Source organism: Monomorium pharaonis, chromosome 1 (genome assembly GCF_013373865.1).
Source record: "Monomorium pharaonis isolate MP-MQ-018 chromosome 1, ASM1337386v2, whole genome shotgun sequence".
Lineage (NCBI taxonomy): Eukaryota > Metazoa > Arthropoda > Insecta > Hymenoptera > Formicidae > Monomorium > Monomorium pharaonis.
The window spans coordinates 5,112,922-5,136,889 of NC_050467.1; the positions used below are offsets into that span (position 1 = coordinate 5,112,922).

Genomic DNA, 23,968 nt, shown 5'->3' on the forward strand with positions numbered 1-23,968 from the left:
AAATTAAACGGAAGGATTTAGGATTTTTATTATTTATTTAATTGTGAGTAATAGAAATAAATTCTCTTTTCAAAGAAGTTAACTATGATATATTTTCGACATAAAATCTGAGAAATATCCTTCGGAGACTTCCTTGGCGTTTTTGAATAAATCTGTGTCGCGCTTTAGTTTGAAAATATTGGAAAGTATAACAGAGGTGTACGCGTTACTGTACGCGATAATCATAATAATCGAGTTGAGTTATGTCATAACACGAAATGCGGCGCGTCATTTCGGAATTGATTTGATGGGCAGACTTTTGCGTGACGCTGTACCTTTCGTCGATCACCGACAAGCGTTGGAGCCTTTATGGCTCCAAGGATCCGAGGATATTATTTCGGGCCCCTGTCACAAAGGGATTCTCTTGAAATAGAACACCCAAATACGACCCTTAGATCTAAAGATACGGGAAAATATATTTGAGTAAAATTTCAACGGTTTCATAGAACAAGAATGCCATAAAAGAAATACTTCTTTTAAACTTGTTAAACTTTCAGTGATAATTTCAAGTATTCTATTTTACGAGTAAAAAAAAAAATAAATTCTAGCCTCCTAAAAGTAAAATTTTTCATAAAGCAAATTCGAATCTTTTAACGCACACATGAAAGATATTTTCATTATCGTGATATAACTTGAAGATCCCTTTGAAGTAAGGAAGAGAGGATCTCGGTGACGTTATAGAGAAAAAGTCACGTATCACGCTCACGTAGATTGCCGTAAAAAATTGCATCATTTAGAGCGAGAACAACGTGGTCATCGATCGGCGCCGGCGCCTTTTTAACCGTTCTTTTCACCACACTTGGCGCAAATGCGACAAATCGTCCGTCAAACGAGATTAAATGCCGTCGCGTGGACGACCGCGTAAGCGGTTCCAGCCTCGATTGTGAAGGTTTGGTAAGAGGAGAGTGTAAATGAGATTGTTAATTAATTAACAATATGAACTTTCAAATTAATATTTTTTTAATTATTTTTTTATAATAATAATAGGTAATAATTAAAAATCATATTCTTAGTATTAAACTGATGGTTTAATTTAATATAATAGATAAATCTATGTCTAAAGAATGCAAATATATGAAATGTAATGTTTTTTTTAACAATGTTTCTTATTATTTTTTGATATATGAATATTCTCTATTTCTTCTTTTATATTTACTCTCAGTTCCACTCCATATTAACTTAAGCGATTTTTTTAATTTTCCATTTTATTTTATTAGTTTGGACGTGCACAAAAAATATTTCGTTATATAGTCGTACAATCGTATTTTTAAATATTAAGCGTATACCAGAATTTTTAGAAAAAAATACCCTTTGAACAGTATAACTGTTTCAGTGATCCAAGTAGTCTGACTAAATAGTGAAAAATATTGAAAAAGTAGTCTGTGCGAAGATTTAATATATTTTTATTTTGAAAAAATCAAGACATAATATATAAAGGTAACAAAATGAAAATTGAAACAGACCATTTTAGATAAACAATTTTAGTTGTGTCTATGTGTTTATGCCGTACGATAGTATGATTGAACTTCTGATTCTGCTCTCTAAATTGAAATTAGTGTATTATTCACTGAATGATAGCAAATGATCTAAGTTTTAGTTCTTTAATTATATCAACCTGTAATATGCACTTTAATAATAATACGCTGATTCCGATTAGTGAGAGTACTTCCTTCTTAATCGAAATTATTGAAAAACAGTGAATAATTACATGATGCTCGCAATTATAAGTGTATAACACCGCAAATCGGTAAGATTTTATTGATTCAGATTTAAAGATTGATGTGTGTCAGAGTTGATGTCGAAACTTGTAGATTTCATGCTATTCGTTGTCGTTGACTGTTGTAAACGAGCTTTCGAATGTCCTTCGAGAGAACTCTCTTTTCCGCTCCCTCTCCATTCGATTGCGAAGATCCATCGTCCGCTACCGATGAAGCTGCCATCGATTGTCACGACCAGACGATTATTACCTTCAACATATTGTGTCCGTGTATCAGGTCCGTCACAGCGATCAATTTCACGGGAACCGATGTTTGTTCGCCGTCACATCTCGCCTCCAATTTATAACTTCGATCTTTTATTTCACTCTCCGAGATGCATTTCGTATTCCGGCTTACGAAGAAATTCTCTCGAGATATTTAATTAAAGATGATTGATGAAACAAATCCGCTTAAGGAGTCTCGCGATTTTTAATTTCTTGCAATTTGCTGATTAACTTTTTTTTATTAATGTTGAAGCACAATGATAAATCTAATAAAAAAATTATATGTCTGAGACATTTCTATCAATCTCCATGTTTTGTAACACTGTGTTGATTTGTCTTGGCTTTTTAAAATTATGTTGCACAAAACTACGTAAAAATTGGACAGAGAAATATTTAAAAAACGTCCGAAAATTTGGGGGGATATGTTTGTAGTCGGACCGACGAGCGCTACATATGTATATTTCCTTTCCCTCGGAGGAAAAATAAAATACTAGGCAGGAATGCGTACGTCGGAGCTTCGGAAATCCAGTCACTAGGGAAATTCCCGGCAATACTTTTCTCCGTGTGCAAACTGTCGAGCTTATGGAAAACAGTTCAATCGATATTACAAAGGTTAAAAGGTGTGTTGAAACGACGAAACAATGCGAAAGGGGAAGGAGGTGAAGGAGGAGGAGGAGGAGGAGGAAGAGAGGAGGTGGTGCGCGAGGGGAGGTGATAGAGCGTGGTTGCGAAGAGTGGTTGTTCATAGTGTGAGAGTCGCAGAGACAAGACGAGATGAGAAACAAGTACAAGTTGGGCGAGTTCGGGGATTGCTGCATGCGCGTAAGGGGGAGAATCGTCGCGGCATGAATAATGTATCGTGAATATTGTAGCCGGTCTCGGGAACAGCTGCTGTCAGTGGCCAATTACAGGCGGCTTATAAAACAAATAAATCGATCGGCCGAGTGATTGCGCATAAATTAAGAGCGCGGCCTTTGCTCGACCTAGCCGGCTCTCTAGAAGTCGAATGAATTGTGTCGTCGTCGTCGTCTTGGGATGCTCGGATGTATTCGAGATTGAATCACGCGGAAAAATCTCGTTGAACGTGGTTGGTTAAATCGAAGGACGTCATTTAGTTCAATTAAGTTAGTCGGGGAAATCGATTAATTATCCAAAGCTGTCAGGTGACGATTTATGGGACGGAGGACCGCGATTTACGTACTTTCTCGCTAGTTCTGCGGGAATCTTAATTTTTCACTCTTGCAAATTTATCAGTTATGTTTATCTACGACAAAACAATATCACGTATTGTATTAAAAAGTACGACGCGTTAAAAATATCCATTCAAAATATATAATTTTTTATTTTTTTTGTGTGTGAACAAGATGGTAATATTAATATAATTAAATATTTGGTTATATTAGAATCTTTAATTGGACTACATTGTCTGGTTAAAAGAGAAATTAAAAAATGTATATACTCTATATAATTAATGTTTTAATATAACCAATTATAACAAAACCTTTTGACGAGGAAAAAGAACTCATAATATTGATACGCAATGCACGCTCGTAAATTCGGTTTGAAAATTGAAGTAATTGCATGACTCGCAAATGACTAAACAAGCTCGAAGTGTTCGCGATTTGCACGAGCACAAAGGCATTAGTTTTTCAGCGTCGGGCTTGATCGAGACGAGCCCGTGTGAAAAAGGGGGTTTTGCAGGGCGCAGTTATAACGCGGCCGGGAATAAATGTCGTAGTAACGAGAATCCAATAATGTCGCTCCCATTAAACGTCAACGGTGCGTAATTACACGGAGGCTCGTTGCAACAAAATTCAATCGTGCAGCGAGAGCAAAGTGGCTGCGCACATGAGAGAATAGATTGAATTTCTGAGGCAAAGCGCGCTATTAGAGCTTGCGCCTTACTCGCTATCGATATATATATATATTCTGTATATGTCGACTCTGTTTATGAAACACTCGTACATATGCGGGTAACCGAATAATCCATATTTACCTTTACATAACGATGAGTCGAATAATGCAATTGCCTACTATCATTTGATTGCAGTGAAATGTTGCATTTGCATCGATATGATATTGCGCGCGATAATAAGCAAACATTAGAATTTCATATAATTTCGGTAAATCTCAATTTCCGTTTGTTGATAAACACAAATCATATTTCTATTAATTTATATACGATAGCGATATTCTTGATTTCCGGCAAACTACATTTAGTTTCGTAATATAATCTGATTAGAAACTTTTTTTTTTACACGAGGAAACGTTTAAGTCTGCACAAATTGATGGCGTTGGTGAAAGTATATTTGCTAGAATAAAATAACGTTTGTTTTCTCTTGTCGAAAAAAAAAAAATTACCCGTTTAATTTTCCAAACGCCGTACATATCTACCGCGCGTACATAGAGAGAAAGGTTTCTTTAGATTTAATAGAATTTATTAAAACACGAAAATATATGTTCAGGAATAATGGAACAAAACTGTTTGTTTGAAGAAACAAATACAACTATTTATTAATAACACTGTTTGATTCAACGAAAAAAATACTTTTTTAATCAATAAAGACAATGTTTTTAATAAAATAAATAAATTCAAGCAAATGGAGAAAAAATATTCAAAGAAATCGCGTTCTCTCTGTGTGGCGTATTTGTCTTCCGTGATGAGATGTCGCGCAAAATATTCGAAGAGTACATAGAGCGAATGGCTTACGTCGAAGCTTCAATTTCTATTCGCTAGAAAAATCTCGTTAAGCCTGAAGAATATTTAGCCTGTGAACGAAAGAAGTCATTTCAGAAACGTTTCGCTGGTATTCCGGTACGCTCATAAATCCTCGACTATAAAAAAGCGAAGTATTCTTCGACGAATTTCCATTGCCGGATGCAGCTTTGTGTTTTGCGCCCGGGACAACATCTCTGCCTGTCGCACAATTTCTGCATCCCGCACCACCAGGACTACTTGTCGGTGTGCAGTAACACGTGTGTATGAGTGTCTGGGTATATTCAGGTATCACGTACGAAAGTAATTTGGCGGCAAATAGTGGCCGATTTCCCAGAAGCTACGACCTCACAAACGGCGACTGTATTTCGCTCGGATTCCATCGTCGTAATTAAAGCTCGCTCGACGTTCATGACGGTATAAGTTGCCGCGAAAATGCCGGTAGTAAGGTCGATTCACAACACTATGTACGCCAATATACCAATGTCATGCTTAGGATTTACGTTATGCAAGAAACGTCCCATTGTATTTTTATAGACTCGAAAGCACTTTTTGTTGTACCGCATTCAGCGATATTGCTTTGGACGTGTTGGGTAGGGTCAAATTACCAGAACAAAACACACTTTTAAGTCGCTACCGTTCTCGTCGTATCTCCTTTTTACAAATGCTGATTCAAATTAAATTTTTAAATTCGAAATTTTCAAGCTAGAAAAATATTACGACGCGGCTTCATTGTTACGCATAATGCGAGACGATCGTTAAATTTTATCTGCGACTCGAGTTGCGTCACAAATAGAATAAATGCACACGATTATTATTCATGTGACACGCGCGCTCGTATGTCTCGCGAATAAATTCATGTGCTGGATAGCAAGCTGTGGTAGCAAGTTTATATGAACGTTCGCGGACCGCCGTCTGATCATGCTGTCTTCCAAATATGGCTACAACTGAAGTTTGCGAACACTTCGCGCACAATACGTGAGGCGCAAACTGGTCGCGACCTGTATTCCCAATTTATTCCTGCTAAAGTTCGCAAACAGCTTGTGGACAGCCGACGAGCAGTTACAAAGTTGTTTTCTCTGGTTTGTTAATGTATACAGCTCTCAGTCCAAACTTCAAAATCTAGGATTGTGTCGCCAACTTTAATTGTCGGACTCGAAACGTCTATTAATTTTGTGTTTTAGGCTTTAGATTAAGTTTAACTTGAAGATTAAGTTGAAAAGTTAAAGGCTGCTTCAAATTAAAGTAGAGATAGATATTGTAGGAAGTGGAAAGACAGAGAGAGAGAGAGAGTTTAATTTGAATTTCCTTGCCTTTCACGGTAGGAAGCAAAAAATTTATAAAAAAGGTACATTCAACTGTCTTAATATAAATTTCAAATTTTATGTTTGCAGATGAGATATTGGCGAAGATGAAACAATCTCCGGAGAGAAAAGGATGAAGCTTCTTTACTTAAAGATCAGATTCAGGATGTCAAAGGATAGCGCACCGTCATTTCCTCAACCAAAGGCAAGGAAATTAAGTCGCGAGTTTAAGGTAAGCAAATATTTTCGATTTTAATATAAAATTACTAAATTTCTACTAAATTTAAAATCGCTTATATATAGATGATATTTATAAACTGTTTTTTTCGTTTTGTCATAAAATATTTTTCTGAGATACATAATTTCGGCATCTCTACTACACAATAAAAAATTTTGTGTTTTCTTGTTAAAAAATATCCTGGTTAAAACTTTTATGTTAAAATTTAACATATTTGCTTGTTACTTTAACGTATTGCTGTTGTGTTAATTCAAGTAAAGTGTTAAATTACTAGAATAACTAAAAAAAAGTGTAAAAGTAACACAATGTGCACGTACTTTTAATTTTACATCATAAATATGTTCTTTATTATTAGTGATAGGATTTAGCTGTTAAAATTGACAAAAAAAAAGTTGAATTTACTCTATAATTGAGTTTTAACAAGGACCATTTCATTTTTGAGGATTTTACTATCTACCCTGAGATGGTGCATTTCTCGTGAAAAAGATTTACCTATTAGGTGAATAAAAGGAGGTCGCCAAGAACAGAGAACCAAGTACGATTGCATTCACATATATTATAATATTGGACTGATTCCAATAATATACACACAAAGTTTTTATCGATGATCCTGGAACGATCTATATATGCAATTGTAAACATTTTTTTCAGAATTTCTAGAATAATTATTTAACATATATAATATGTTAAATTAATATATATAACGTGTTAAAATAATATTATGATTGTGTTAAAATAACATATATAATATGTTATTGTTACACGTTATACACGTTACATTAACATTATTATAATGTTAAAGTAACATATTACATGTGTTACTTTGACATAATTTTCTCATTAAATTGTTACATAAAAATTATGTTAAATTATAAAATTTACATTTAGTTTTATGTTAAAATATAACATAATATTTATGTTGTTATTTAACATATGCGTAATATGTTAAATTAACAGAAAAATTTCTGTGGACCGTTTTGGACATACGATATCTGTTAAATTTAACACAAATTTTTTTACTGTGTATATAAAAACTCTCTACTATATAAAAACTAAATTATTTTGCTCATTGATTTATTGTTTTTCAAAATTATTTATATTCATATAATTGATGATTCTTAAATTATAATTTTTTGCTAATTCATAAACGCGATTTTTGACTTGTACGAAATTTAAAACAGCTAATTAATTATTTGTAATTTTTTTCAAAAAGTCAACAATAATAGTTACCGATAATAACATATGAAGGCATTCTTTAATAACATTACTATAATAAAAGAGCACTTGCATATTGTATTTGTTATGATTAAAAATGTTAAAAAAATATGAAAATATAGTTTCTGCTTTTATTTGGTTGCTATAAATGTATAATACAGTATAAATTTATAAACAGTATAATAATCATAACAATGTAATGTAATTATAACGAAATATTTATAATTATTAAGTACCAATTATTACGTTTTGTTATCATAATAATTTTATTATTATCATTATCATTATAATATTTGTTTGTAGCAATCAAACATTTCAAACAATATTATTGCTAAATTCATCTCACAAGTTTGCCAATTTTTTTTTCAATGTATTCTTAAATGAATCCGCTTTTATCGCTCGTGTGTGTCACGAAGACGAGCTCTCTCTAAGCAATTTTCTGCGAGAAATAATTTATGTAACCGATGCTTCGACGTTATTTGTATCGGCGGTTCCGCTATTAGCTCGCTAGACAATGGAGCGATTTAACAGGACCTCTTTGCGATTCGCAGAAGAAGTCAACGCGTTAAAAGTTTTCTCAACGGTCGAGAGCTTCTTTTCTGTGCCGCGGCAATTTTCATTCTTCCAGCTACGTTGCACGGTAAGATCTTTAATGGCTTCTACGCGGTAGGAAACCTTCATCGGGCGCGGCGCGGGGGGAAGGCGCTACGAGATAGGGTTGCCAGATGTCCTGTATATACGGGATTGTCCTGTATTTCAGCGCGACTTTTAGCGTCTTAGTCGAGTTCGCCGGGAAACGCAATTGTCCCGTACTTTCAACTTTTAGCATTTAATTAAAGTTGATCGTGGATATGTGAATTTTTGAATACATTATATACATTGAGAGCTTATTACATTGTTATTCGAATGATATAATGTTATCATAAATCGTAATCTTGAGGTGCATTTCCCGCAGAAAAAAAACCCGTAAAAACCACAATACTTCCTTTGCTATTTTATACTTGTCCTCGAAATTAAAGCATAACAGCGTCCGTTGCATTCGACGAACGGCATCGATCTTCGAAGGAGAACGATCGCTTCCGAGCAATTTATTTCCAGTTATACCCGGGCAAGGTTATTACAAGCGAGTCGAGGGCCATTAAGGTGCAAGCAACATCTGGAGTCGCTCCTGTGATTTATATCGGCGCGAGTCGAAGGTCTTCATCGATTTTATCGCATCGTCGAACACGCAGTTTGCCCATCGACCGAAATACGCGCCCGGAAAAATTATAATTGCCATGGTACAAATCGGGCTTCCCTTTGCCCATTCTTTGTCGGTAATAAACCGCGACACGTGTGCGATAAAATATGAATGCGCGCGGTAAACTACACCGATATCAAGTATCCGATGCGCGCCCTATAAATCCGCGAATCCCCTTTGCGTAAAAAAAAAAGATAAAAATAAAAGACCCGGCAGTCGAATTTATGAACGTTCTCGTTAACGCAATGCGACACCGTACTTATTTTTCCCCCTCCGTTAGTTCCGGCAAGAGAAATCCGTGATGTAAATTCAATAAAATTTGAAAATGCAGAAAAGCATAGAGTATTCAATTCAGTCACCCAATTAATTTCTTTTGGTCGCTGCTGAAAAAACGATATTAAAGATCGGAACATATTTTTGTATATGAAATAAATTTTTTATTTACATTTGAAGCTTAAAACGTTTGAAAACGATTACAAAATATTATCGCATTTTATAAATAAATGCGAATTACACTGAGAAAAAAGTTGTTAATTTGACTAAACTTTTCACCTTAATTAAATTTTTTTAATTTAACTATTCGTGTATTTAGGTCAAATATACAAACTGAAGTTCAAGTATTTTATGTATGAGTTAATTGCATAAATACTTGAAGTGAAAAAATTTCTAGTCTAATTTAGTTGAAAAATTTAGTCAAATTAACATATTTTTTTCTCAGTGTAATAGAGCAGATGTTCTCTTTTATATTGCTGCAATTATTTGGATAACTTTTACGTAGCATAGTTGGAAATTTTGGACATTTATAAATCGTTCTTGGTAGAAATTTGTCATTGGGACGGCGCGACCAAAAAAGAGCATTGCGTAACGAACAGGCGATTATCAGCTTGACGAATGCGCGTTATCTACGATTCCCCTTGTATAATTTATACTTAGTATTCGTTTTATTATCTTTATCTCGCAATGCGAATCAACTACACGGAGTAATGCATTTTACTGTCGGACCGTACGAGCTCACTACATATTTATCGACCGCGACGTGATTTGAATATGCGCCGCTGCCTTTAATGCATCCTCATTGCATTACGCTTACGGTACAGTAGCGAAGTTCAGAGATGCTAGGATATGAGAGTACGAACCAACTACCGTTATTATGAATTACCATCCATTCCGTAAATTGGTGCAAAGTATCATGAATAGAAAGCAGGAAAGTTATGGGAGAAAGAGGCGATGTAATGAATTGTTTGAGAATTGCGTATCTTGAAACTGTTTATTGAATTCAGTGAATCTATTGATTGCACATGAAAAGTAGCACATATCGGTAAAGTGAAATACACGTCAGATGATACATAAATATATTAGAAAATTACAGTACCTTAAAAATCTATGGAATTTATTTTTGTAATTAATTTAATTGATTTTTATAATACATTAATTCAACCTAGAATAATAATAACCACAACAACAGCTGACTGTTATCACCCTTGGCATAAATGTATAAAGATCTAAGAATAAATTTGTAAAAGCTAAACGTGCGAAACGTGATTCAACCGTTTCGACGCCATCTAAACGTACAGTTTTGATTTACGAACATGAAGGATACGCCTCGTTGCGGAAATAAGCCCATCAATTATGGATTTATGCCGAATCGCGGCAACCATTGAGCTCATCGAGCGCCAACGGACGCGTCTCTCTGTCTCATTTACGGACAATTAACGCACAGCGCAACGCGCGGAGATTAATAAACACGCGACGCCCACGCGGAAGGCAGACAGAAGGTACGAGACGGGTATAATTTAACGGCGGTCGCGAAGGGGGAGCGTTAATTGAGAATGATCGACTCTCCTCGTCGGCGCGGCGGCGCGGCGCGCGGCTCCTCTCCGCTCCGCTCCGCTTCGCCCGACACGCGGTTGGAACAAATAATGGCAGTCGGATCGAGGCGCGTATCGCATCGTCGCATCTCCCTCGTCTTATTCCGCTGCGCTGCTCCGGCGTGGTGTGGCGTGGCATTTCTCGTGATTCCAATTTTTCCCCTCCACCGTGCCGACACGATAAAGAGGCCACTCCACCGCCTCGAAACAAGATTGATCGCGAGGCGTGCTCGTGAACGCCGCGAGGAGGGTGCGAAAACACTCGCGCCCACACCTGGACTTTTGAGGAGGAACGGAGATTAAATTAAATCTGCAATTGAGAGGGATTTTACAGAGTAATTCGTTACCAACTCCTCGAGAGGGGCCTCCATTTTATCTTTGGCCACGTTGGGCTTGCGATATTTCAAATGCGTTTAAATATATATTAATCTTTTATTTATGGCTTGTCGATCTGTTTTATTGGTCGTATCTCAGAATTATTATGATTATTCGTATCGTTTGCGAATATACATTGATTAATTTGGAATCGTCGAAACCAACGGCCAAATTGATCAAAGAGCCCGCAGATGAAAGAAAATCCGAGGAACCTGAGCAGTTCTAAATGTTAAAACATCATCAACAAGAACAAGCGTGTGTTTGCTTTCCGTAAAAATATACGGCTCTGTAACACACGCGATAAAAACGGCACCGAGAGAACTATTTAGAACTCTCCTGCCTCTCCCTAAATTGTTCTCTTTTGGATTATTCTAGCAATTATAAAACCCTTGTATATGCGAAAAGGGGGGAAAGCGTGAAAGAAAGAGAGCGGTAAAATGAGATGACAAAAAGGGTGATGGGAGGTAATAGACTGAAGGATGACGAAGAGGCGAACGAAGGAGGAAGAGAAAGAAAGAGAGAGACCGAGGGAAGGGATGATCGTGGAGGCACAATAGAAGCAGTGCGGGATACACGTGAGGCCCTTCGTTGAGTTTGCTTAAAGGAAAGCAGGTAGATCCGGATAAACTTATAGAAGACCGCGCGCACATCTGATCACATACGGAAACTATCGATACCGCGGGTGTCGAATCGTTAAGCCGTCGTTTCGTCGTTATAGAATGTGGCGTTTCAGAACGCCGGTATTGTCCCAATCGCGGGCAGGTGCTCCAAACTTGTTCTAAATAAACCCGAGAGATAAAGCCGCGGTAAAACGTAAGGGAGATTGCATAAGCCTGTTGTTGGCGGTAAAATCGTTCTTCTCTCACGTCAGCCTCGCGTTGCTTTAACGATCTTGACGGGCGATCATAGCACCGAAAACACTTGGAGAATGCCTTTTGAGCACCCATTACGGAGAGACAGAGAGAGAGAGAGAGAGAGAGAGAAATCAATAAAATTAGATGCTTAAAATGTCAGTTTGATATATTCGTGATTATTTTAAAATGGTGATTAGATTAAGTATCTTTGATTATTTGAAACGTTGGTTATGTTGAAACTTGCAACGGCAAGTTTAAACAGTAAAAATAAATATAAAGCGCGCGTCGAAAAGGCCAAAGGATTTTATAATTTGCTTTTGAAACTCAATTAATAATATCAATGAAATAAATGCTGGCGTTAATATTTTTGACTACATTGTATACTGATAATAAATACATTTTTATTTGTTTCAATTATTTTCGTCTTTGCCGTATAAAAATATTTGGGAAAAAGCATCGATTTAAATTTAATATATTCACTCGCCACGTGATAAATCGAATCTTTTTTTAACGTAGATAGATGGTATCTGTAATTTCGGATACTGCAGTATATATCAACCTCATCGATACCAGAGCGGAATAATTCCAAATATATCTTCGTTAGACACATCCCACTTTCGCTCCGCCACTGGCGGTTCGAATCGGCTTTATGTTGTACAGTCCGTTCAGAACCTGGTATATCGAATTTTCGTCAAACGATTGATAAATCAGATTCTAGCTGCTCTATAATGTATGCAAATTTCATTGGATGTCGTAAACCGATAGCTTCCGATATTCCTTTGTGCAAGATTTGTTTCGCGACGCGACGTCACTGGATAATATTGGTTTTAAGGTTTAGGCAAAATATTCGAGATCTTAATGGAGCTTTTTAAGAGATTTATATAAAATGTAATCGGATTATCATTAATCTCTCAATCCGAGGAAACAGTTGTGAATATTTTATTGAAACGTGCGAAAAGGTTACCTATCTCTTTTGTCCATTATGTCATTATAGATTTTATCGATTTTATGGTTTATATATACAGAATGTTTATATATATAGAATGTAACGCAATTAATTTTAAAAATATACTTCTTTCTTTCTCCTCAAATTGCATTACAATCTATCGAAAGCCAATATATCGGATTTTGAATGAGAAAAATTCTAGACGTTTTCTCTCCCTGGCACGAAAAAGAGCATTTTATTTCTTCATTACCACTTTGTGTGTGAGACTTACAATGTAAATAATATATATTCAGAATATTTCCGTCGATAATCAAAGTCGTTCTTTTTTGTTTTTATATCTACGTTAAATTTATCAGCGCTCTAAGCACTTTATGTATTTCCAATTAGTTGAGAAAAGGTTGACTCATCAACGTTCATATAACGTTGCTATTACTTTTTATTCGACAAACCGGTATTTAATACGGCAATATTGCTTAACGGCGTACGTATTAACGGGTAATTGTCACTATTCCAAATTCGCAATTCGTATCACCGGAATATCTCCTCATCTCCCCGAATCTCCTCATTAGGGGAAGAGCGAGACTCGACGGGGTCCCCCGTGCATTACGCCACTGCGGCTCGTATTGGCCGTCGGCGGTGGAGGGGAGCGGCGATGCCTCAGTAAACGCCAAGCGCTCGAACCGTCGATGCCGCGGCCGAGGCGGTTTACGAGAGACTACTCGCAATAGATAGAAAACCCGGTGTTGGTTCACAACGTCGACGAGACAGGGCGATCGGCGGCGCGTCAGCCGTCGGCCGGGGGTTTATTATCCGTGATTTCGCGCGAGTCGCCACCCGCGATTTTCCCCGGTGCTGCGAAAATCGTTCGAGGAGCCAACGACTCCTACCGGGAAGTCCTGTTCCGCGCGAGTGTGCATCCGTGCGCTCGCGCCCGCTCGTACGTGCGCGCGTATGTGTGTGTACACCGCACGCGCTCGCCCGTGTTACCCCGTGCGTAAGTGTGCGCCAGAGTCGTGAGTGTCGGCGATGCTCCTCTACGTGTACGGGTACGCGCGCGTTAGTATGCTCGTCGTGTTGCGCAACGGCGTTACTTTCGCGTATGCCTAACGCTCGTTATCACCGCGTACGTGTGGCACGTGTGTGTGTATGTGCGTTTGTGTACACTCGCGTGTGTATGTGTCGTTTTTTTCGGCGTGCATCTCCAAAATCAACGACGGCTGGAATCGACGTCTCTGGGAGGAAGAAGAGAGAGAGAGAGATATATATATATATATATATATATATATACACACACACACACACACTGCTGTCGTCTTCCTCGAGATACGGATGCTGCTGGAGCAGCGGCGCCTCTTCGCGCACGGACACACACGGAGAGAGTGAGAGCCACGCACACAGCCACCGGCACATGAAACTGCAACACGCATGCGCGCGTTGTGAAAACCGCCGGTCCTCCGCTGCGCTCCATCGTGTTCTCCTCCTCGCTCCCTCTTCCCTGCCCTCGTCTTTCTCGCTCTTCCCCTCTTGTCACCCTTTCTCTTTCTCTCTCTCGCTCTCTCTCCCTTTCTCTCGATCCTTCCCACCCCTCTCGTCGTCTCCCGTTGGATTACCTCACGGACAAAGGATACGTAAACGGGGATATACGCGCTGGATAAACTTCATCGGGGCCCTCTCTCTCTCTCTCTCGTCCGGCCCTCTCGCCTCGCCGACGGCTATATAGGTATTGTTCCTTGCTTTGCTTGGCTCCGTTCTACTCCATTCTGCACCCCGTGCATTGCGCCGGGTTGGCGGCGGGTGCTCGATAAGTGCAGTCGACGGAAAGCGCTCTTCTTCTCCCCCGCAGGGAAATGCGATTCCGTCGACACGACGGAAATCTTTGTTAATCCCGGAGACGCATCACGAGATATACACAGTTCCGGGCGACCCTATCGTTTCCTTAGTCCAATAAAACTTTGCTAACGTGCTAACGCCGTCGTCTGTTGTATTCATCTGCGCTTTCTCGCACGTTTGCAGCTCGTAAAATGTGACACGGGGTGGAAAAAAAAAAAGAAAAACGAGTCAGGGAAAATTGCCTGAGAGAGGATGAAGCTCTTGTATACCTGACAAATATTGCCTCTCTAAAATCTGCACTTGTACGTGGGAGACTTCGCGTTACTTTTTAGCCCATAAATTATTTTAGCCTGCAGTGAACTTTTCCGCAACGAATGCTTTCATTCGTTAAATAGTGATTAGTAATAACTCTTTATCTATTATTAATTATTTACCGAGATGTACATTAGATAAAAATCCAACGCGCGTGCATTTTGTGCATTAATATTTAGTACACACCGAGAAAAAAGAAGTTGCGTTTACCATAATTTATAGTTATTGTTGACCGTAACAATATTTTTACAGTTAAATTAACAATATAAATTATAGTTAACTTAACACTATATTATTGTTACAATAGCTATAGCATTCGTTCATACAACCATATGTGTGGTTAAACGTGTCATAATTATGATTTATGCATGGTAGAATATTTGTATGGTAGAAATTATTATAATTTATAGTAAAATTTTTACCCCGTTTGGCACAACTTTACATATATGGTTATTTACGCTAACATTATAGTAATAATAACTATAAAAATGATATTTGCAACTATAATTATTTTACCGTGCAATTATAGTTGCAAATACTAGATACTTCTCTCTCAGTGTAGTAATTGCTAAATTGCGATTCCAGTCACGTACGTTTTCACGATAACTCACTTAGTAGTGGCATCTTTTATAAATTATATCGCGGGGCTATATTTGCGTGGCGACGTCTCGCATAATTCAGTGTATCAGCGTTAGTCATAACGGTGGACACTTGCGAGATAATCTTCGCACTCTAAGTAATGGTATCGAGTGTCCGCGCGTAATATCTAAGTAGATCTCTCTCTCTCTCTTTTTTTTTACTGCGTCACAGTTTCTTCCACTTAATGAAGCGGCAGTTTGTCCCGCCGGATGTGTACACGGTTCTGCCCTAGGCCGTGTTTAATGGAGATTCCTGGCATCCCGGGTATCGATCGCGGACGTGACAGATAGATGCCTAGGACGATAGTAATAGGATCAATCGCGGCCGGCACATCTGCGGCCCCTATATAACTTATAATGCTGCCGCAAGTTATGACGAGCGAGCGAGCGGGCGGGCGGGCGGGCGGGCGATGCATTATATGCATTATGTACCGGGCACGGAGCGGATTACACATACGACGTTATTACGCGACGGGCGCTTGCATCGGAAAAGCTTTTCCCTCCCGGCCCGGGAAGCTTTGTGCTTCAGCGCCAAGCTGCCGAAAGAATGCGCGCGAGCGACGAGTGTTGCCGTGAAATATTTTCCAAACATATATATATATTTGAATTTCGAACATATTTATTTTTCAATTCGAATCCATTCGCGTAAATCTGTTTACCCCGAATGCAAATGCAAATCGATTACTTTGTAGGGTTGCACGCGCGCAACTGAAAATCGTATTCTACCGGAGGAGCGAGAAAAAAGGGTGGGATATGCCTGTCGTTTATACGATGATGTTGCTACGTATATGTAGAAATCCTCGGATATTACGCATATTTATTTAGACGGTGCCGCATAAAATCAAGATACGTACCACTTGACGTAAATAATAAAGATGACGCTAACTTTAATTGGGAAATTATTCCCGGGAGCTCAGTTGAATGCACGAATCAATGAGGTGGTCGAACTGGTTTCTCCGCCGCTAATTTCTTATTATAGCGATGTAATAAATGACTCGCGTACTTAGGAATGTTATCCCGTCAGAAGCTGACAAAATCTGATTGACATATTTAAATTAGCAGAAACGCGATGATTCCTCGCTTTGAAGGAGGAAAAAAAGTTTGTTTCCGCTGTTATTTATCATTTTACGTAAGCCGTTTGTATTGCATAAATTTGAGCATTCGGTTTGCATATTTACGTCATACGCGGTAATATATGGTAATACATAAATTTTATTTTATTTTTTTCTACGCGACATCACATAGAAATCAAGTACGTAATAAATCTCCCGTCTGTAAACAATCCTGAACAAGTATATCTTTATGCAAATCTGCGTTTGGGCGACCATTATTTTAAGTTTACTCAGATTGAATACCGAGCATTTTTCGTAACAGCTTAATAGCCGCGTGAAACTTGGCACAAGAGAAAAAAAAAGGGTCGGGGAGATAACTGATTATTATTATTATTGTTATTAATCGCGCCATTGCCGTCCCGCCGAGTAGTTACGTTATTTTTCCTTGTTACGGGCGACGCAGCGACACGCGGATTGATTTCTCTGAAGCAATCATCGATGATCATATAACATTTGCAAAAAAAAAAGAATCGCGAACCTTGTCAACGGAGCGGCCGATGCAAAAGCGTGGCATTAAACTGTCCTGAGAGGACTGGTTTATTACATAAAACGTTGTAACCTCAGTAACATCGCTGCTTTCCAGCCGAGCCGCGAGATACCGCCGCGCGTAATCACGCGCTTCCATTCGGAACCGAGCGAGCAACCGCGATCGCCGTAGTTAAGCGTTTTCCTTTTGCCGATCGATCGATTGAAAGCTCTGCCTGTCACGGGACATCCTTTACCCGATAGGTGTGCTTGCTTGCTTGCAGCGTGACTTCGTATCGACACGAGTATTAAAAACGATTGACGACTAAGCTGCTCGAGGAAATTAATCGATATTTTGAAATATCGTTATCGGTTTTTAAATGTTATACTTAGAATGCTTTGACTGCGTCAGTTAAAAGCAATATCAGTTTAAAAAAGTTATTAAAGTTTAGAAACTGCAGGCTTTTTCCCCCTCAAGTTTATTCTTCTTTTTTTAGGCACAAAAAATTTCCGTCGTAAACATTCGAATTTTAATCTCCTCGAGCTGACTGCAAAAAAAATCAAAGAATAAATTTAGCTCGTAATATTTTAATTTAGGACAAACAATTTTTTAAAGAGTAAATGGAGCGCCAAATAAACGTTTGCACGGACATTTATTAAAGTTTTCTTAGCGTGTGTAAACAAATCAATTTAGAATGCTACTTTTTTATGAAATTCACAAATAAGTACTAAATTGACTTGACGTGAGAAGCAAAAGCAAAAAAAATAATTAAATGACTTTTAAGCTAACAAAAGAATTGTGCTTTAATTCTACAAAAATGCGCAAATTGAACGATTCATGAAATTTTTATATTTGAATAATAATAATAATATAGTTGGAACGCGAGAGAATTTGCAGGATTTTTAAACAGTATTTTATAGAAAGAAATACATATTATTTAAAATGAGAGAATTGAAATATTTATTATGTTTATTCCAGTAATTAGCAGAGTACTGATAACTCCCATTTTGTCCGGGTGTAATACGATAATATAATCGATAACAAATCGGGTAACGGTTGTAGAACACGCGAAATTGCTCAAATTTCGAAACGCAGTACCGTGTCGACATTTCAAAGTATCAACACATGGATATTATTGGAGGCGCTTTTAGCAGAGCGCAGGTAGAAAATCTCGGTCTGAGTGTCACCGGCGGTCTACTCGATCTTTCTTTTCGAGCCGTCACGGGGGGTAATTTACGAGCGGTTCCTAAGGTGGCCCTTTGCCGCAAAAATATCGCGCACACAAGACGGAGATTATCTTTATGAGAGTTACGGCCGCTCGTCGCGTAGGTATACTTACAGCTGTTCGACTTGTCGCAGTCCTTCGGAAATAGGAAGAGACTCAGCGGGGGGATGGGGAGAGGGGGGGAATGTTTCTCTTGTTCTGACAGGCGTGGAAATGGAATTCACGGCGAAAGTTTGTCTTATTCCGCGCGGACGATAGTTAAGCGGCCAAGTTTCGTCCCGCGCCCGATGTCTCGCGGCACTTTCAGCGCTCGGAAACGGAAGCGTGTCTCTAACCGAAGGCGTTCGCAGATAAAAGAGATGATGAAACGGCGGCGGGGGGGGGGGAGGGGGTCTAGGGAGAACCGGAGAATGCGTTTCGTATAGGAAGCGATGGAGAAACGTCTTTCGCGGTCGCGCGCGCACCGGGAGATCTCCCCATAACGGAGTTGGTTTGCTTTCGAAACCATCGAAACACGAAACTATCGGCGATATGGGAACTCGCGCGTGGTGGTGGTGGTGGTTGTCGTTCAAGTTTTGTTCAACTTGTTTTTCCCTTCGCGCAACGCTCTCTCCCAAGTTCATTTCGGACGATCTGTATTCCACACGACGGAATACGAAACAAAATTCTATCGACGATACGTGGGAGAAATATATATTATAGGTGCGAAAGGGGGGAGCAGGGGTTACGCAAAAGTGCGCGGCATCGCGCGTCCGTTTTCTGAAATCAATGTTTCATAAATTGATGTCGGAAGTAATGATAACGAGAGAGGCAGGCGTTCGTGGTCCCGCGCGCGTGGGATTCTCAAACACAATTTCAACACGACCGTGCACTCTTTGCGGAAGCGACGGAGAATATCTAAGCAAGCGCGCACGCTTGCTTTGCTAGTAAATCGCCGACACACTTGCATACCCCGCCGGTGTCTCGATTCGAACACACGCGCACACGCGGTTTTATCTCCCGCGGTAGGCCGAGAAGTCGCGATCCAACGTGCAAAAAGCGGACGGTAAATTAGACACGAAAAATGTACACGGGATAATTAACATCGATATTTATACGCTTCGCTTTTTGTATTCGCACGCGCGTTGCTCGCAGCTACGTTTTTACGACAGTTTATATACGCACGGGCGGTAATACGTGAGTAAATAAGGACTTGGAATTAAAGAGAGAGAGAGAGACTTTTATTATTCATGCAATGTTGATGGCCGCCGGTATTTCGCATAGCGAGAGCCATTTTAGTAGATCGATTCGCGCACGTGTCTTCTCTCTGCGGCACCGCACTCGGTTTCTCCCTCTCTCTCTCCCTTCTCCGTCACCCACCTACATGGTATTCCGGGTTCACCGCACTTCCGTTTGTCTATGGGTTCCTCAATCGGAGTCGATTGCTTCTTGAGAAAAATGTATGAAGGCGCCTGAATGGCTTTTGAATTGTGAGCGATTGAAGATAAAAGGCTTCTCGCGGATGAAGCTTCAACAATACAAAGAGGGAACTAAAGCTTATTTGTTATTTATTTTTTATTTAATCTTAAATGAAATGTGTACTTTAGGTCCGAGTTCTTTTAATATGAATAATAGTTACATTTGTGTAAACTATTATTTTATTTGAGATAAAGAAATTATATATGTATTTCTTTCATATACAGTATATGTTAAAAATTTAGGGAAAATAGTATAAGAAAAATACTAATACTTTTACTGTTGTTTACCTTTTGACGCTCACTAGAATTCTTTTTTTTTCCGTTCAATGACCGATAAACGTGAACGGTCTGATATAAGATCTACTTGTGCTCTCTTACGTTTCGTGCTTCTTACATTGTGTTCTTTTATGCTAACGGAGCCAAATCAATCGTCCGCGTCGCTGGCTTATTCCTCTTTATTAAGTTGGTATAGCGCGATAACTACGGCTAAGCAAACAGTCAAGAGTAGATATTATTATCGATACGCGATACGTTACGTCGTGAACTACGCGAACAGCGATAAGCTATCGTCGAATGCAAGATACGTTTGTAATGCTTTTCTAGATATTGATTTATTGTCATCGCTCTCTTTCGCTGTTTTAGAAAATAATAGGTTCTTAACGTGATTGCGCTTTGCCACGCGAAGCACGTACACAAGTTTCCCCCCTGGCGCTTTTGTATTTATAATGTAGACCAATACGTTATATTGTAAAAACGTGTCACGTAACATATTTTTTTATATCGCTTAATTATTTAGAATTAAAAACTGTCGAGAGGAAAGAAACTCTTTCTTATGTAAAACGTCTCGCTTCTGTCGATAAAAACTGGAAAATTGAGCGATCCCAATTGCTCTTTTCTTTTTCCTGGAAGGGAAGGTTAATTTGTGAATAAATGTGTGCTTTGCGAGGTAATAACTGTTGAAATAAATTTCGATGGACGTCGGTTTAATTGCCGCGCGAGATTTCGGAGATTTCATCGTGGAGTCATTGGCGCGCTCCGAATATATTCGATGAATACCGAGGGCGAAATATGGTGAAGAGAAGGGCTCTCTCTCTCTCTCTCTCTCTCTCTCTCTCTCTCTCTCTCTCTCTCTCTCTCTCTCTCTCTCTCTCTCTCTCTCTCTCTCTCTCTCTCGCCCCTCGGCATCGATCCACCAGGTGTTCTATATAGGTCTAATGCGTAATTGTCGGGGGGTCGGCAGTGAATTCGTGTCAATGCGAAGTCTCTTTTGTGTTCCTCCGTCAGTCTAGCCCGAGGACGATTCACCGGGACGAGACGCACCATCGTACGGTTGCATTACGGCAACCTGCGGCCTTTTAGTGTGTTAACGATACTCCATGAGGAGGCAGCGTGCGCATTACTAAGTGCAAAGATAAACATTACTGGATTATCGGCGTGAGAACGTTTCTCTGAGATTTAAGGAGCGCGTATGTTGCGAATTGTTGCAAAGGCACCGACACGCTCCGCGCGGGATTGCGAGAAATCGAGGCAAACACTGAGAAACAGAGATGTACGTAACAATGTGTAACTAAGCCTAATTGAATAAAGAAATGCATGTGTCTGTAATAAGAATAGATATACAGTCACAGCATTCTAGTGTACTAATTATTTCTAGTATAACTATACTTAGTGTGATTATTGATAAATTATTCCATTATTTTATGTAATCTGGGTAGCTCGGTTACAAAAAATTTTTTTGAAATGCAGTAGAAAAAACAGTATCATATTTTTATTTGAATCACACATATACGTGCGCGCGCGCGCGCGTGTATGTGTACGTAATATTTCGGATAAAAATATTGTACTATTTTCTACCGCTTTTCAGAAAGATTTTTATACACGCTGGTGAAAAAGATTGCGTTTTATTCAAATACGTTATTAGTACTATTCAAATAACTGTTTTACATCAAACCAGTAATATTTACTTGTTTGTTACAAATAAGTTATTTGAACAGTATATTTACTAATAACATATTTATTTCACACACACACAATCCTCTCTGTCAGTGTTCATACAATGATACAATGCGATATTATTTTTGATGTTGCAGATAGTATTATACGTAAAACCGGAAATGCTTGACAACGTGACTTGTTAAAGATCTCGCGGTATCTCACGTTTAGCACATGTAAGACGAAATGTAGTGGCATTTCCAGTGAACGGTGATCCGGTAAATGCCTCGTTAAAAGTGCAACGTAGCGAAAAGTGAAGCACTGTTAGAGAATTGACGCCCGTCGTCGCCCGCGATGAGCGTGTTTCATTTTCCGCGAACGTCGTCATCACCGCCGTCATCGTCGAGAAGCTTGCCGCTCTTGCTTCGGCAGGGCTTAGCGCGCGCTCACATATTTTTTTCAAGCCCCCGGATACGTGCGCCAACTACGAACTTTCACGTTTCCCCGGAGCGGTGTATTTCCGCGGATATGCATTTCCCTTCTCGTACACGTGCGCGAACGCGCGCGGAGGAAGAGGAGGAGAAAGAGCATAAAACTTTTCCGCTCGTTTACGGACGCTTGGAGGTTTTCGCGTGCAATTCCTTCACCGTTGGCGCCCCGCTCGTGCATATTTTTCCGCACTTTACTCACGGCGCTTAATGGTCAAATACGCCTTTCGCATTTAAACGCGCGCTATAGGCCGCAGAGCTGTGCGAGATGGAGACCGTAAAAGCGGGGAGAGCCTTAAAGCGGGTCCGCGTAATTTGATATCCTCGGATGTTATAATAAAGCGACCGCGCGCTGTTCTCTTTTTCCATCAGTTTTCCGTCGATTAATATTAATAGAAAGTATAATGACTCTTTAACTACAACGAAAATTTTATGATTATTTTAATGTTGTATTTTAATTCACAATGTTGCTTCTAATTTTTACGTCTCACATTCTATTTATATTTTATATTTAAAATATTAATTTACAAGTATTGGTTGAGGTACAATAAATTTCTACAAGAGAAGGGAATGGAGAGAAGGAGAGAGAGAGAGAGAGAGAGGGAGGGAGAGAATAAGGAAGAAACATAAAATGAAAAAAATTCTACATATTCCTACCTCGTATTGGTAAAAGTTGACTTTTGTACACGGCTTTATTCTCGGATTACAAGCTATTAGCGTTCCCGACAGCTCCCCTTTGTTTCGCAGACTCGACCTCTATTTAGGTTCAGGTATCGGGTATACCTGGTTCTAAAAGGGATAGAAGGGTACGGGTCTTTACCATCATTATTCAGATTCATATTTTCAATGATTTGTATTGGGCTATTTAGATAAAATTGTCATATCTTGTAGATAATTGATTATATCGTTCGACCAACCAACACCAATAATTGAACGACTAATTCAAAATTTATTCTCAATTTTGTGGTTTGTAGTGCGATGGTGTGCATTCATTTTCCAATACAATTATTGAACGTCTCGTATTATTGTAAGCCTGAAGAAATAAATTCAACATACTCCATTCAAATTTTACAAAATTTCGTGCGAAACTCGCACTGAGAAAAAAGTAATTAATTCAACAAATTTTTTTAGTTGCGAGCTGCCAACAATAGATATATTCAATACAACAATATATGGTATTGCAATATAAATACATTGTTTAATCAACATTATTGCACTTGCATTAATATTATTGCAGTAGATATTATATTAAGTATATCTTTTATTGGTAACCTGCAACTAAACGTTTTGTTGACTCAATTACTTTTTTCTCAGGGCATGATCATAGAAAAGAGAAGGGAAAAAAAGAGCTTTCTTGTTCTTCAGTAGTTGTCTATACATTTGACATAAAAAGAATAAGAAAAGAAAACCATCTGACCTTTTCTCTTTCTTTTTTTAGAATATGTATTGTGTGTGTATATATAATCAATGCCTATTTGTAAAATTCGTTGTTCCATTTGTATTTGTTTTATTTCTCTATATACGTATGTTATATTTGATACACTGATTTCTACTGTATATCAATTGTCAATCAATTTTTATCTTTTGTCAATCATTTTCCCGCCAACTTTGTTTTTTTTTCATAAATAAACAAATGGGTCAAAACATTTGATTTTATTCTACACGTTTGTTTGGCAGCAAGATTATCGATTCTTCTCTCTGATTCTTATCTCTCACTTATAATATATTCAAT

At 38.7% G+C, this 23,968-nt stretch overlaps 1 protein-coding gene across 1 annotated transcript in view; it reads left to right on the forward strand.

Annotated features, from left to right (window-relative positions):
• Nucleotides 1-23,968, forward strand: part of LOC105839068 (zinc finger protein 608) — a 164,913-nt gene that overhangs the window by 30,512 nt on the left and 110,433 nt on the right. The window contains exon 2 of the mRNA XM_036292450.1: nt 6,131-6,272. The gene's annotated coding sequence lies outside the window, so the exon portion shown is untranslated. The remainder of the gene's footprint in view (nt 1-6,130; nt 6,273-23,968) is intronic.